The 16,732-nt window shown below is 37.8% G+C and overlaps 1 protein-coding gene across 1 annotated transcript in view; it reads right to left on the reverse strand.

Annotated features, from left to right (window-relative positions):
- LOC149802085 (uncharacterized) overlaps positions 1 to 16,132 on the reverse strand; it is a 30,515-nt gene extending 14,383 nt beyond the window's left edge. The window contains exons 1-2 of the mRNA XM_089956886.1: positions 16,064 to 16,132; positions 5,151 to 5,289 (exon numbers count right to left, since the gene is read on the reverse strand). The gene's annotated coding sequence lies outside the window, so the exon portion shown is untranslated. The remainder of the gene's footprint in view (positions 1 to 5,150; positions 5,290 to 16,063) is intronic.
- Between the last annotated feature and the right edge of the window lie 600 nt (positions 16,133 to 16,732).

A 16,732-nucleotide genomic window follows, 5' to 3' on the forward strand; every position in this document is an offset into this window, starting at 1 on the left:
CCTGAATATAATTTTGCTTTAATTCAATGGAAATTGCAATGACATTTATGACAATTGCCATTATTTTGCATATGTTTATTTTCTGTTTACATTATTGATATAATATATCAGTTTTGTTTATTGAGAAATACATGTATACAGGTTGGTGTTGATTATTAGATTATCTGACCACCACATATAAGAGGGTTTTATAGATCACTGCTTGAGGTGTTGTTGACTTAATGAGACAGCTTTGACTTCTTTATCTAATATACCACTATGCTTTAAACCCCACTCACAAAATTTTACAGCGCTCTAACGCCCGAGTGAAAGTTGCAGAAAGTGAGGTGATAGTACTGTTTACATATTTGGTTTGGGGTTATATAAGTAACACCATTATGCAGTTATTATATGCATAAGCTTGCGCTTGATATTTTAAGGCGTGTGAGACGGTTTCTATTTAGTATTTGTGAGGATATTTTGATAAAGTAATTTTGTAGTGATATTAATATCTACTTTGAAGACTTACGCCTTTATTGATTTTTTGCGTTGGTAAATAGTTTCTTGACTGAATCATGGTTATACAACCAATCGCTGTCGTACGATTTGTTTGCAGTGTCAGATATACGCGCGTTTTTTTTTTAAGGGTTCTTTTCATGATGGCTACAAGTAAGAACCCAATGACAAATGAGGAAATGATACAGGCATTGAATGCTATTGGGTATGTGGTAATGCCCGTCGGGGTCGCACTTAAATCCACTGTAACCCCAGCCAGATCTGATATACCTCAGTCTAGCCCTTGGTCGCAAAGCACTCCAACTGCAGGAACTGGGAGGGGCTCGCTCATGCGGTTTGGTATACAGAGTACGGTTCAAGTAGGTGCTTCAGCACTGTTTGGTGGTTCCCAGGGTACTCCGCCAGCAGTCAACGCAACCCCCACCCCGTCCACTTCCATCGTAGTACCTAAGATCCCTTTCTTTTCGGGTGATGACCCAACACAAAAAGGTGACGTCACATATTACAAATGGAGATTTGAGGTAAAATGTCTTATACCTGAATATCCCCCAATGATTATGACACAGGCTGTCAGATGGTCTCTGCGGGGCAAGGCGTGACATACCGTTATAGCGTTAGGCAAGAAAGCATCAATTGACGCCATATTAAGGAGCCTAGATACTGCCTTTGGAGATATGTCGACTCAAGGCATGATTATGCAAGAGTTTTTCAACTCTTTCCAGAGAGAAGGGGAATCTGTGACTTCCTTTGGTTGCAGGCTGGAGACCCTTCTCCAAACTGTGATCGAAGCGGGCCACATCAGAGAAGAGGATAAGGATGGCCTCCTCAGACAGAAGTTTTGGTCTTCACTGAGGACTGAACTCCTCAAGAGCCACACTCGCCATAAGTTCGACTCAATCACTAACTATGACAAGTTACTTCGAGAAATTAGGATGGTCGACAAGAGCTGAACTTGCCGAAGGACGCTAACCCAATTCCCCCCAAGAAAGTACACCACCAGCCCATGGTATAAAGCAGCCACGAGCAATGCAAGATGGAGAAAGATTTCGACTTAAGAATCCAACAAAACTGAGGAGAAACTAGGATTTCAAATCGACGCCCTTGCTAAACAGCTGCAAGAACAATCGCTACTCCTCAGAGAACTGTCTGGAACTAACAAAAGGAGGGATGACAGTAACAGACAAGCCCAAAACTACAGCGATGACAGCCGACACCACTATGGCAATAGGGGCCGCCATTACCGAGGAAATCGGGGAAATGGTTACAGAGTTAACGGTAACCGAGGGCGTGGTTACGGTGGGGGAGAGCAGAATTTAAAAGAGTGACCGCCTCTGTAGATGGCCATATGGGGGCTGGTGACAAACCTAAAGGCCAGAATATGCTATTTCAGCGCTTGGTTGGTTCTTCCAACACTAGTATTATTTATCTAAACAATGTTCCAGTTACTGCCCTTATTGACAGTGGATCCATGGTGACTACAGTATCAAATAGTTTTTATTTGTCACTGGGTGATAAGCCGGTGCTTCACTCTCTGGAATCACTGGGTCTCAGGGTAACTATTGCAGACGGCTCATTTTTGAGTTATCTGGGATACACTGAGTGCCCCATTAGGATGCCATTTGTATCTGATTTTGAACTCAGTGTCCCCATTTTAGTTGTACCAGAGACAGAGTCCAACCGCACTTGTCCTGTCGTTATTGGAACAAATGTCATTCGTTTGTGTAGGGATTACATAATTGATAATCCTCCTACAGATGGAATCCCAGATACATGGAAACTTGCTATTGAAAGCATTGAGTGTAAGTCATTTACAGTGAGATCTACTAATATGCATGCCGTCAATGTTGCACCGTATGAAACCATTACTATCAACGGCATTGCCCGCAATGTTGATGCTCATATAGCAGAAGCAGTTACAGAGAACTTGGGAAACTCTAAACAGTTTACGGTCTGTCCAAGGGTGACCAGGGTTGATCACAAGGGATCGTATTCCAGGGTTCAGGTCAGACTTTGCAATATGTCTGCCAAAGGGGTGACAATAAGACCCAAATCAGATATATGTCTTATAAGTGAAGTCAAAGTTGTGGACAACTTAGCTTCTAACTTCACCCCTGACATGTCCAAAGACAGTGGACATTCTGCTCTGGAAGATTTGAAAGTTAAGATTGGTGTTGAAAATCTGAACCCAGAGCAACGGGACAGGCTTAGGCAAGTATTGGGCAGGTGGGATTCCATATTTTCAAAGGGCCCCACAGATTTGGGAAAAACTGATTTAGTCAAGCATAAGATTGTGCTTGATGACGATAAACCGTTCAAACAGCCATACAGGAGGATACCGCCGGGGATGTATAAGGAGGTGCACCAGCACATTAGGGAAATGTTAGATGCTGGTGCAATTAGGGAATCTGACAGTCCCTACTCCTCGAATGTTGTGTTAGTCCGGAAATGCGATAACAGCTTATGTTTCTGTATAGACTACAGGTCCCTCAATGCAAGGACCCAGAAGGATGCTTATATGCTTCCACGGTTTGACGATACAGTCGATGTCTTACAAGGGGCCAGGTTCTTCTCTAAGCTGGACCTTAGGTCTGGTTATTGGCAAGCTGAGATAGAAGAACAACATAGGCAATATACAGCCTTCTCGGTGGGTCCGCTCGGGTTTTACGAGGCGAACCGAATGAGTTTTGGTCTGTGCAACACTGGGGCTACTTTCCAGCGTCTCATGGAGAAATGCATGGGAGAAATGCACCTCAAAGAGTGCCTCATCTTCATAGATGACATTCTCATATTCTCCAAAACGTTCGACAAGCACATAGAACAGTTAGAAGCTTACATCAGCACGGTCTTAGGCTGAAACCCTCTAAGTGCAAGTTGTTCATGTCCTCAGTCATTTATCTGGGCCATGTTATATTGGAGGAAGGTATCAAGACCGACCCGGAAAAGACCTCTGCGATTAGGAATTGGCCAAAACCTAAAAACATTAAGGAGCTATGTCAGTTTTTAGGGTTCGCAGGATACTATCACTGCTTTGTCGAGAGATTCTCGCAAATAGCACAACCATTAAATGCTCTTTTAGAGGGCCATGGCACGACCAAGGCGTCTCGAAAGAATAAGTCCAAAAACAAACAAGCAGCTCCTTGGCAATGCTCAAGAAACCGCTTTTTAAATCTTATAGATAAGTTGACTTCTACCCCCATCTTAGTGTTTGCCGACTATGCTAAACCATTCATAGTGCATATGGATGCTAGCGGCTCTGGTTTAAGCGCAGTCCTATATCAAGAGCAAGAGGGAGTGAAAAGAGTAATTGCATACGACAGTCGGGGGTTGAGACCTAGCGAACGACGCTATCCAGCTCACAAGCTCAAATTTTTGGCGCTGAAGTGGGCCGTGATGGATAAATTCCACGACTATCTCTTAGGTTCTTCCTTCGAGGTGATCACGGACAGCAACCCATTAACATACGTCCTTTCGACGGCAAAACTGGATGCTACAGGGCATATATGGGTTGCGGCTCTGGCAAATTACAATAGTAAGTGGCCTCAGAAACCTAGAATGTAACACTCATGCCCTCTTACCATGATATCCATTCTAAATGTTTACCCAGGTCCCGTCAAAGTGACTGAAACCCATTTTCAACCAAGCCACTGACTGACAAAAGAGAGTGACACAAGCCGCCTCTAAATGTAATAAGAAGGAAAGACTAACTGTCACAATCAGGAACCTGGTGTCTTATAGTCAGATGTGCAAAACTGGAGGCAGTAAAATCCACAATATATAGTAAATAATGTGACAGGAGGCAAGACAGTCTAGCTGTTGCAGTCTGGAAATGAACCTGGTTCACCTGTATATTTGAATTCTTTTTGTGTATGAATAGTCCTGAGTGCTAACACAATTACTGTCTTAAAATATCGGTATTAAAAGCTCAATAGAGCTCACATTTTATGTGCTATTAGCAAATGCACTGAATGTAGATAAAGATGACTTGTAGTTATTCTGGATACATCTTGCATATTTTTGCTGCCAACATTTTTCGTCCACCTGGACAATTCACAGAAATACTGAAATGAAGATAGAGCTACTTGGTATGAAATATCATCATATGATGTGTCCATTCTTACTTTTCAAATGACTACATGAATTATGATGTGTCTATTCTTGCTTTTCAAATGACTACACACATCTATGATGTGTCTATTCTTACTTTTCAAATGACTACATGCATCTATAATGTGTCCATTCTTACTTTTCAAATGACTACACACAGCTATGATGTGTCCATTCTTACTTTTCAAATGACTACATGCATCTATGTGTATATTCTTACTTTTCAAATGACTACACGCATCTATGATGTGTCTATTCTTACTTTTCAAATGACTACACACATCTATGATGTGTCCGTTCTTACTTTTCAAATGACTACATACATGATGTGTCCATTCTTACTTTTCAAATGACTACACACATCTATGATGTGTCTATTCTTACTTTTCAAATGACTACACTCATCTATAATGTGTCTATTCTTACTTTTCAAATTACTACATGCATCTATGATGTGTCTATTCTTACTTTTCAAATGACTACATGCATCTATGATGTGTCTATTCTTACTTTTCAAATGCTACACACATCCATGATGTGTCTATTCTTACTTTTCAAATGCTACACGCACCATTGACAAGGGTTTATGGACTCATGAAAACTCTGGCTTTTGATTCTAATGAGGCAGAAACATTCGGAAACGCATCAACAGTGTCAGTCTGTGGCTTGGATGTGGTGCCTTTATGACTACTGAAAATGAGAAGAAAAAAACATAAATTATAACATCCACTAAAAGAAACATGTAAATAATTATCAATATCTGCAACACAAAACTGAATTGTTGTTTATTTCTCTGATTTTGACCTTCTTGACCCTGACTCAAAAAGAAATGCTTCACTCTTTAAAATTATCAACTTTAAATTCAAGCTTCAAGTTTTTAAAAAAGTGAAAAGCACAATACCTGCATTGTCATTGGTATGTCTTTTTGGATGTTAATGGCGGTTTGCACTTTCTGAAAGATAATGGTGCCTTTCACAGAATGTACATGTTTGCTGCAAATATTTACATAAAAGTGATAATAAAAATTAAATAAGCAAGGATAAAATGATTAAACATTTATATTTTATCATAAGCATTCAGATAAAATGCGTATAAGGCAGAAGTGGCTAGAATAAAGGACTTTAATTTGTGACATGGGCAAGTAGTTCAACAATACAATTACGTTGTGTTTTAATCCTGCATCTAGTATTTTGTTCAAGTTATGTTCTGATGTTGTATTGCATGTTTGTATATGTGTGTGTGTGTGTGTGTGTGTGTGTGTGTGTGATTTGGTTTTTAACATAGCTTTAACAATTTTTCAGTCATATCGTTGATGTTGTATTGCATAATTGTGTTGGTACTAATAGCTCACTAAAATTGCAAACTTACATTTTACATTTTGTTTCTCAGAAAAATGGTAGCTAAGATCATGGATTTGTAAGAATGGTAGTCAAGACCATGGATTTGTAAGAATGGTAGTCAAAACCATGGGTTTGTAAGAATGGTAGTCAATACCATGGGTTTGTAAGAATGGTAGTCAAGACCATGGGTTTGTAAGAATGGTAGTCAAGACCATGGATTTGTAAGAATGGTAGTCAAAACCATGGGTTTGTAAGAATGGTAGTCAAAACTATGGGTTTGTAAGAAAGGTATTTAGCTCCATGGGTTTCTAAAAATGGCATTTAAGATTGTGGATTCTGTGAATGGTTGCTAAGACAATGGATTTGTTTAAACGGTACCTAAGACCATGGGTGTGTGAAAGCGAATCAGTAGCAGAAAAATATGATTCTGGTAACTTGGAAATTCCTTGTCACCTATGCATGGAAAAATGCCAATTTTGATTCTTCTGGATTTAAGCTGCTGAGTGTTTGCAGCATGTGAATTCATTATATATCTTTGGTTTCCCATTTTATGTGCTCCATTTTTATTTATGGGCAATTCCAGTCAGAATTGCATCATTGAAATTATGGCTGGGAGATGAATAATGTTCTGCCAAATGTTTGGTTTGCCAGTCAGATCTGTGCAGATTTATTATTATGTTGAATTTCTCAGTTTCTCCAGCATATTGGGTGCTTTATAACTTGCAAGTGATGAGGTAGACCACATTTTCTCTGTTGCGTGTTACAGTATGACTGTGAATATTTAACTTTTAACCCATGAGTGTGTTTTGTTCATGTCTTGGCACATCTTGCATCTTTTGTTTCCACAAGGCTTCTATTATATATATTGTGTGTATAAACTCATTCATGTAAACAAGGTGTCCATTACATTTGCCTGTCTAGGAAATTTAATCTGTGCTGTGCATTCACAAACCAAAATTTCTTGGGCCCATCATTTGTAACAGAAAAATGAGGTTGTTGGCAAAATCAAGAAACAATTGTTAAATATTATAAAAGGTTGTGTTTTGCTTGATTTGGTGTTTATCATCACAAGATGTAGTGCCAAGGTAATTGGAGTATAATACATTGCCTAAGGACACACCATGGTACCCAACCCAGTTTGATCCATTGCCATACTCCATGGTAGCCAACCCAGCTTGATCCATTGCCATCCACAATGGTAGCCAACCCAGCTTGATCCATTGCCACACACCATGGTAGCCAACCCAGTTTGATCCATTGCCACACACCACAGTAGCCAACCCAGTCTGATCCATTGCCACACACCACAGTAGCCAACCCAGGTTGATCCATTGCCACACACCATGGTAGCCAACATAGTTTGATCCATTGCCAGACACCACGGTAGCCAACCCAGGTTGATCCATTGCCACACACCATGGTAGCCAACATAGTTTGATCCACTGCCAGACACCACGGTATCCAACCCAGGTTGATCCATTGCCACACACCATGGTAGCCAACCCAGTTTGATCCATTGCCACACACCATGGTAGCCAACCCAGCTTGATCCATTGCCACACACCATGGTAGCCAACCCAGTTTGATCCATTGCCACACACCATGGTAGCCAACACAGGTTGATCCATTGTCACACACCATGGTAGCTAACATAGTTAGATCCATTGCCACATACCACGGTAGCCAACCCAGTTTGATCCATTGCCACACACCACGGTAGCCAACCCGGTTGATCCATTGCCACACACCATGGTAGCCAACCCAGCTTGATCCATTGCCACACACCATGATAGTCAACATAGTTTGATCCACTGCCACACACCACAGTAGCCAACCCAGGTTGATCCATTGCCACACACCACGGTATCCAACCCAGGTTGATCTATTGCCATACACCATGGTAGCCAACCCAGCTTGAAATGTGTCTGTTTTTTCCTAGATAACTCTTACTCTAGTCTAGTTCTAACAGAGTTATCTCTCTTAACAGCAATGAGTACATGTACCTGGTTTTGTCCTTGTGAAATTGATAAACTAACATTGTTCTCTATGACAGTGTGTGACATGCATGCTGAGATAGGATAGAAAGTATATTTATTTCACAAAACATTAGTATTGATGTCTATGGAAAAACAAATGGTACCATCATACCTTTAGTCAAGCACTCTCTCATAAACTGTCAGCCATTGCTTTCCACATGTAAACAATATAAAACATCTGGATAAATATGTGACAATAAAATAAAGTACAGACTAAACCATTATTGGCAGTACAATTAGGACATTTTAATCCTTAAGTAGTTCAACCCTGTCAATGAATAAAATGTACAGTATATGCAAACTTATAAGCCAAGTCAAACTACAAGGAACACAGACTATCATCTGCCATCACATAACATGCTGGAGAGCAGGATTTGCTATTAATATTGCTGGAGATCAGGATTTGCTATTAATATTGCTGGAGATCAGGATCTGCTACTAATATTGCTGGAGATCAGGATTTGCTATTAATATTGCTGGAGATCAGGATTTGCTATTAATATTGCTGGTTAGACCAAACAAACTGCAGAGATTATGCAACAGCTGCATATGCATTATGCAACAGCAGATCTATGTTTGCACAGTTAAACTTGACTTAAAAGTGAGTATATACAGAACATAAATCTTAACACTATTAGTTAAACACCATTCTTTCTGAAGTGTCTCCTAAATTCACAGCAATCACTGACCTGTCACATTATGATACCATTTTAACTTGGAATACAAACAACACTCCACTACTATTGTTTACCAAATTTCTATGTAATCTATAACTTGTAGCATATTATTTGTTAGGGTTCAATCAACTTCAATCATTCTGACACAAATCAATACACATGACATCCATCTTTCTATATTCTAAATACCCAGAACCAAGCCCAATCTTCAACTAAAAACTGATGCTTGTCTTGAAACACTAGAAAAAAAATTCTAAATTGTCAACAAGATCTAATACTGAATCAAAACACAGTAAAAGCAATAGAACTCTAAAAAAGTTGGTATACAAATGTAAGTGCAAAATAAATAGTTTTATATAAAACTCCTTGCAAACAACCCATTATCAGGCTGTCTTAACAAGTTTATGTCAGACTTTTATTTATTTATTTATATATTTATTTATTTCCCTGGAATACAAAGTGAAAAATTTCAAAAGAAATTATAGTATTATGAATTAAATCCCAAAAGGTCAAAAAAAGTCTTAATGAATACAGTTTTAATTAAATTCCAGTGGTTTTCAAATTAAGATCCAGCACTGAAGGCATTGATGTACCTGTGTCTTGAATGTACTAATATACCAGTGCCTTAAAGTGAGAGGATATGATACCAGTCTTCCAATTAATCACAATAATATAATCCAAGATGCCCTTGTCTGAATTCACTATAATTCTAATTTAATGATTCCGTCAAAAAATATTGTTTAAAAGCACTTTGTATTTATAGTGAATAAAACTTTAATAAACAATTCATCCAATCAAATACTGAACACAACAAAACAAGTGAGTCTGCTTCAAGATCTTACAGAAAGAATGAGTAATTTCACAAATAAACAAGATCATATTTTTTAAAAACTAAGACACAAAAGAAGAACCAAGATGTAGGACAAAAGTTTATTTCTAGAAGAATCTAAGTTATAATTAAACAAGGTCTGTTACTAACATTATAAAAAAGAACATGGTAAACATAATGTCCTTGACTCAGACTAAGATAATGATCCTAATATTTAACCCACACTGAGAAAAATGAACTTTGTATTATTTGTTTACAAAATAAAAACGACATCAGTGTCTCTAGTCAGGAACAACATGAACTGTTCGTTCGACAAGTTCAAGTCCATAATACATTTACAAATATCCATAGCATATAGTGAATTAAAACAAAACTAACAAACAGTACAAATTAAATATACATAACAATTGTTATAATAAGTTTATTATAAACAATTAATGTCTTGCAATCTGAAAATTACTCTGAGTTGATAATGCATCCAGGATCTTCGTGATATGGTGATAACACAAACGGCTTGAGGCGATGAAATTAGCAGTAACAAAATGGCTTGAGGTTATGAAATTAGCAGTAACAAAATGGCTTGAGGCGATGAAATTAGCAATAACAAAATGGCTTGAGGCGATGAAATTAGCAGTAACAAAATGGCTTGAGGCGATGAAATTAGCAGTAACAAAATGGCTTGTTCAATGGACATTGATAGGCATGATAGTGGAGGTTAGATGGGAAATTGTGCAACAATGCATGAGATCCATTAATCTATTAATGATGTGGTGCAGGACTGTGAGAAATCAGTTGCAATGTGACAAGTCTAGTCCTGGCAAGACATAGGATATAAGTCAGGCATCACACCACAGTGTTGATAATCTGGCTAGACATAGGATATAAGTCAGGCATCATACCACAGTGTTGATAATCTGGAGAGACAGGATATGTCAGGCATTACAACAGTGTTGATAATCTGGCTAGACAGATGATATAAGTTAAGCATCACACCACAGTGTTGATAATCTGGCTAGACAAACGATATAAGTCAGGCATTACACCACAGTGTTGATAATCTGGCTAGACATAGGATATAAGTCAGGCATCACACCACAGTGTTGATAATCTGGCAAGGCAGATGATATAAGTCAGGCATCACACCACAGTGCTGATAATCTGGCTAGACACACGATGTAAGTCAGGTATCACACCACAGTGTTGATAAACTGGCTAGACAGATGATATAAGTCAGGCATCACACCACAGTGTTGATAATCTGGCTAGACAAACGATATAAGTCAGGCATCACACCACAGTGTTGATAATCTGGCTAGAGAAAAGATATAAGTCAGACATCACACCACAGTGTTGATAATCTGGCGAGCAGAGGTTATAAGTCGGGCATAACACCACAGTGTTGATAATCTGGCTAGACACACGATGTAAGTCAGGCATCACACCACAGTGTTGATAATCTGGCTAGACAGACGATATAAGTCAGGCATCACACCACAGTGTTGATAATCTGGCTAGACAAATGATATAGGTCAGGCATCACACCACAGTGTTGATAATCTGGCTAGACAAACGATATAAGTCATGCATCACACAACAGTGTTGATAATCTGGCGAGGCATAGGATATAAGTTGGGCATCACACCACAGTGCTGATAATCTGGCCAGACACACGATGTAAGTCAGGCATCACACCACAGTGTTGATAAACTGGCTAGACAGACGATATAAGTCAGGCATCACACCACAGTGTTGATAATCTGGCTAGACAAACGGTATAAGTCAGGCATCACACCACAGTGTTGATAATCTGGTGAGGCAGAGGATATAAGTCAGGCATCACACCACAGTGTTGATAATCTGGCTAGACAGAGGATATAAGTCAGGCATCACACCACAGTGTTGATAATCTTGATGCAGTAGATTTGTCCGTACTGGAGACCATTGAACTCTTCACAACCACCTGAGGAGGGAGCACCTATTGCTTCTAGACAGCTTGAGCTACAATACCTTGTCATTGAGGACCAAGATTTACAACAGGAAATGCCTAGATGAGTTGAGCTAGGAAGAAGAGAAAGAGTCCCAAGGTGGGCAATAAAAAGGCCTGATTTGATGATAACTGGAATTACAATGTATATCCTAAAGGCTGCTCTGCAGAACAATGTCACCATGAGGTTCCAATCCATTAATCCCTTTCATAATCACTTATATCTTTGGAAAATAAATGTTTGGCATCCATAAAACAAGATCCAACCCAACAACCCCTAGACCCAATAGATGACAAGTTGAGCTAAAGAAAATATGGCAGTAGCTTTGTTCACTGAGAAAACAGTTCATGGACAGTACAATAGAAGAGTAGGAGAGAGCTGCTTCAATTAAAAAAGAAGAAAACCTTTGAGAGGAGTAGAAAGAAGTCACAAGAGAGGGCAGCCTTTATTGTGAATCTCTATCAATTTGCTTCATCTCTCCATGGATAAAAGCAGTTTGGCAGAGTGGAAGCATAAGAGTTCCTGAAACAAACACCTTCTGACCCTCAAAGAGATAATCTGGGAGAATGTTATTATCAGGATCCTAATGATATGGTCAACACCTTGTGCGCAGGACGGGGGGAGTCTACTTGAAAAGAAGTGTATGAAGTTGTGCGCTAGACAGGGGGGAGTCTACTTGAAAAAAGTGTATGAAGCTGTAAGGAAAGCTAGATCTAGCTTGGCCCCAGGACCTAGTACTACATGTATGATACAGTATCCTTTATAAGGTGTTATAAGATGTTCCCTATAGTTAGACATATGTGGGGTCTATGCTTGTTGGCAGTATGATATGGGCTGCTTTGAAAAATGGGAGGACTCCAAAGATATCAGTCAGTTCAGGATGATATCACTAGTGAATGCAGAAGATATTTTTTCTCAAACTAGGCAAGCATGATAAATAACAAGTATACTGATACATCAGTGTAGAAATTAAACCAAGGTTCTAGATGGCAATTTGACAATCATATGGTTGGATCTGGCCAATCACTATGGTTCAATACCACACAGGTTCACTGAATTTGCTCATGACCAATGCAATATACAGGAGAGTGTACACAGGAGGAGCAACAGCTTGCTATGATTATGGCACTTCTTTCATGAATTGCATTGGAAAGAGAGATCATCACAGGCCATACCATCTCTTTTATATGGGCATGAACATCATCATCAATGCAGCAGAACAGAAAACGGGCCAAAAATGATGTCTAGGAAATGCATTCAGTCACCACTGACACACATGTATAGGTAACATGGGTATTCACACCACTGGAGGAGAATCTATCAAGGGCTGGCATGAAGTTAAAGAAAAAAGTAAGTCCAAGAGCTTGATGATAAGAAATGGTCAGGTCACCTCCCGGTGGGACAAAGATCCAAAACATGGATATCCCATCTACCCTGGATAATCATATAAATGCCATGGCAAGTGGTCTGATACAATGCTGAAAGACTAAAATGGCATCAAAAGGCTAACCTAGTAGAAGGCATGTGGAAAACTGACAGACCAGGACATCTTGGGAAATTCATGGAATGGATGTACCAGAAAGGATTACTTCCTAGACTAATATGGCAATTGATGATGTGCTTGGCCGAGATCATGGGTCCCAAAAGTGTTACATATATGCCAAAAGTTTAACATATATAAACAACATTTTTATGCACTGGTTGCAAACCTTGGAGCTGATATTTAATGAATATTTATAAAACTGACCTCAGAGATTCAATTTTGACTTAAACATGACGAGAAAAACAACATATTGAAAAAGTTACACATATAACTTGGTGTCCTCTTTTGCACAAATTACAAGTGGATATAGGAACAAACATACATAATAATACACAATATCTCATTTCACAGCATCTTTAACTGAAACTTTCTATGAAACTTGACATAAAGGAGCAACCTGACATATAATGAACATATATAATTGGACACCGTTATTTGCAGAAGACACAAGATTAACTTTTTCCTATTTAAAATTTCTGAAAAACTGTTATTATTGAATCTGATCTGTTCTGTACTATTTGTCAGTTTTCAGTGGTCATGTATACATATGTGAAAAATCAATATTATGTTTTATTTAACCATACATTTCTTACACATATACACTGTAACTTGGACACCAAATCCAAACAAAGATGGCAAATAATCAATAAATTTTAAAATAAATTAAAATAAAACATTACAACTTTGGAACTCAGAGGACACGAACAATGTGCAAGTGCTTGTAGCCAAATGGCAATATCTGCACATGTTTTAATATAATGTAAGGTATTGTCATGTGCCCCAATGGTAATGTTTAGAGAACTATGAGCATCACAAAAAAGGTCCCCATGTCAACCGATGGATTCTGTATATAACACTGCAGACACGAAATTCAGTAAATTGAAATTATGACTTGTAGATTCAAAATATGAATGTTTATTACTAGTTGTATATGTGTAATACAAATGTTTTAGCATGTTTTAGTATCTGTGGGATATTATTTTCTTCCTGGTGTCTTTGTTATACGGGGGGAATAAAATAGTACACGGTTTGTGGACATGACGAGTTATATGCATGACCTAAAATTTCCAGGTCTTAAAGCTTGCAAAATGTTAAAGATGTATTTGATCATATGTTATTTTGCCTTATAAGTTCATAATGATGTATTTTGTTGCTCTTAACCTTGCTAAAATTACATGCAGCTGCTTCATGGAACGTGATGATGATGATGTAACAAAATAGTGATATAAAAATAGCCAAAATTTTCAATTTATTTTACTCTCATCAATGCATGCAAAAATTATGATAGCTGATTAAGCATGCTGGAGGTATTTTAATTAATACTGCAATTATATATCTAAATCTAGCTGCTCTAAGATAAACTTTTATCATAATATTTTCACTCTAAATTCAGTCAGGAGCAGAGGTACCCATGATCTCGGTAAGGCACTGCTATATGAGACTGCAAAGACAATTGTGGAGAGCTAAAATCACATGAATGTTAAAATGCACTTTCTCTTAGAAATAAAATTAACAAATTTATAAGAAATGCAATTATCCATTCTGCTAGACCAAAAAAATCAAATTTCATCATGAAATCGTGGGAAGGACTGAACTCATTTTCTCAGCAAGACTACCTAACCTGATTGCTTCTGGTCCTTCCAAACTCATTGCTGGTGACAGGTCATTGGTGCTATATTTGGATCCTCATACATGCATTTTCCTATGGAAAGTCATTATTTACATGCCCTGACAAACAACTACAGCAAACACAATGTAATAGTATGTGGACATTTTGGGACAAGATCAACCTAAAGGAGTGATCCAGCATGAACCAGCATGAATTTTGCATACTGTGATGTCACAATGAATACTGTACATGTTGAAAAAATTCATACTACCCTACAATGTGACAATTAGACTTGATGTGCTCTTTTCTTGACCCATTTTAGTACCTGGCAACCACTGTAAAAGTCCATGAATAATTTTTTTCTGGATATTTCTGGATAGTTAAGATGCAGAGCATTCAATATTCAGGACTAAATAAACTTTGGTTAAACTACATCAATATTAAATTTTAGAACAACAAATAAAATTTCATTTAAGATGAGTAAATTCACATACATGACCATATCAATATACACTATATAACAAAAGTCAAACATTTCATGCATGCCTTCAGTACCTACTATTTCAGCATTGGGTATCAGACATTTCATGCATGCATTCGGTACTGACTTTTTCAGCATTGGATATCCTTTTTAGAATTGATTATACATACCTTTAAAAGGCATTATTTACTTTAATTTGATCCACATACATCAATATTCCTTTGCAAGGTCATTGTTTACATGCCCTGTCAAAAACATACGGCAAAACTCAATTCAATCTGAAGGTGTAATCAAGTAAAATCAGACTGAATGTCACACACTGTGATGTCACAATGAAAGCTGTGCATCTGGTTATAAAATTCGTCTCACCCTATATTGTGACGATTAGACCAGAGGTGCTCTTTTTCGGACCCAGTTTAGTACCTGTCCATCATTGTAAAAGTCCATAGCGATCAATAAGTTTCGTCTGGAACTTACTTGATTACATTTAATTTGCAGAGCATTCAATAATCAGAATTGAATAGACTTGGTTTAACCAAATTAGTATTAAATTTTTAAACAACACATATGCCTAAGTTTTAATTTATGATGAGTAAATGAGCCTACATGACCACATCGACATACACAAAAGGACTATGCAAAGGTGAGCCTGATGTACATATAGAATAATTTTATTGAATATATGAATGAATTTGAGGTCTGCTTTCACCTAAGAAACAACAGTCACACTTTATGCAAAGAACGTTTTCCAATAATTCCGGTACTGTAAGACACAACAGATGGTCTGCTTCAATTATTCATGCAATAGCATCATGCACACCAAACTTCGTATGTTAGGGTATATTTCTAGCTCGGTGATTTTCTCGAGAGATTGCCAAAAAAAGAATTTTCACTTCAAGAATGAATGCAATTAGATGTAAAAAAAAAATTCTCAGAAGAAAGAATCTAAGAAAATTATACTTACGCAAGGCAAAACAACGATAAATCTTGCACCAATGGTACAGTTTCAGCTCTAAGCCGCCATAATGTAAACAGTTAACGTAAAATTGTCCCGTATAACGACTTTATTTACGACATAGCTGATTATATCAGATAAATTTAATAGTAGTAACCAACAGATTAAACACGCATATTGTATCGCCAAATTGTTGTTAACGTTCATTTATAGAAGATGCCTATATTGCTATACACAAAATATGTTTTACGACCCTTGGAGACGGGAATGATTGCTATTTCTACCCGTCCGAACTCGAGCAATATGGTCAGCCTTCAGTGAACTGTTGGCACAGTAAGCTTTCGCTTCGTAAGATATGCAATAGGCACAATAAAATCGACCTTCAATTACTTTAAATTGCATGCTTTTCTTCCTAGCATCTACTCAGTATTGTACTTTTTTAATTAATTTGTGACACCACCCATCATCAAGGACTTGTGGCAAAGATATAGCACATGTATGCTTATTTTGTCTCTGCGCATGATAATACATTCCTATTTTCACATATGTATTCATAAACACTTCTACACATTCACCGACATGTACTGTTACATGGTAGTATGTAAAAACACTATTTTGCAAATGTGAAAAATAATTGTACATAGGTAAAATATAGGTGGAACGACTGCATTTTATAAA

Source organism: Sinohyriopsis cumingii, chromosome 4 (genome assembly GCF_028554795.1).
Source record: "Sinohyriopsis cumingii isolate HCF-2022 chromosome 4, ASM2855479v2, whole genome shotgun sequence".
In the NCBI taxonomy this organism is placed as follows: Eukaryota; Metazoa; Mollusca; class Bivalvia; order Unionida; family Unionidae; genus Sinohyriopsis; species Sinohyriopsis cumingii.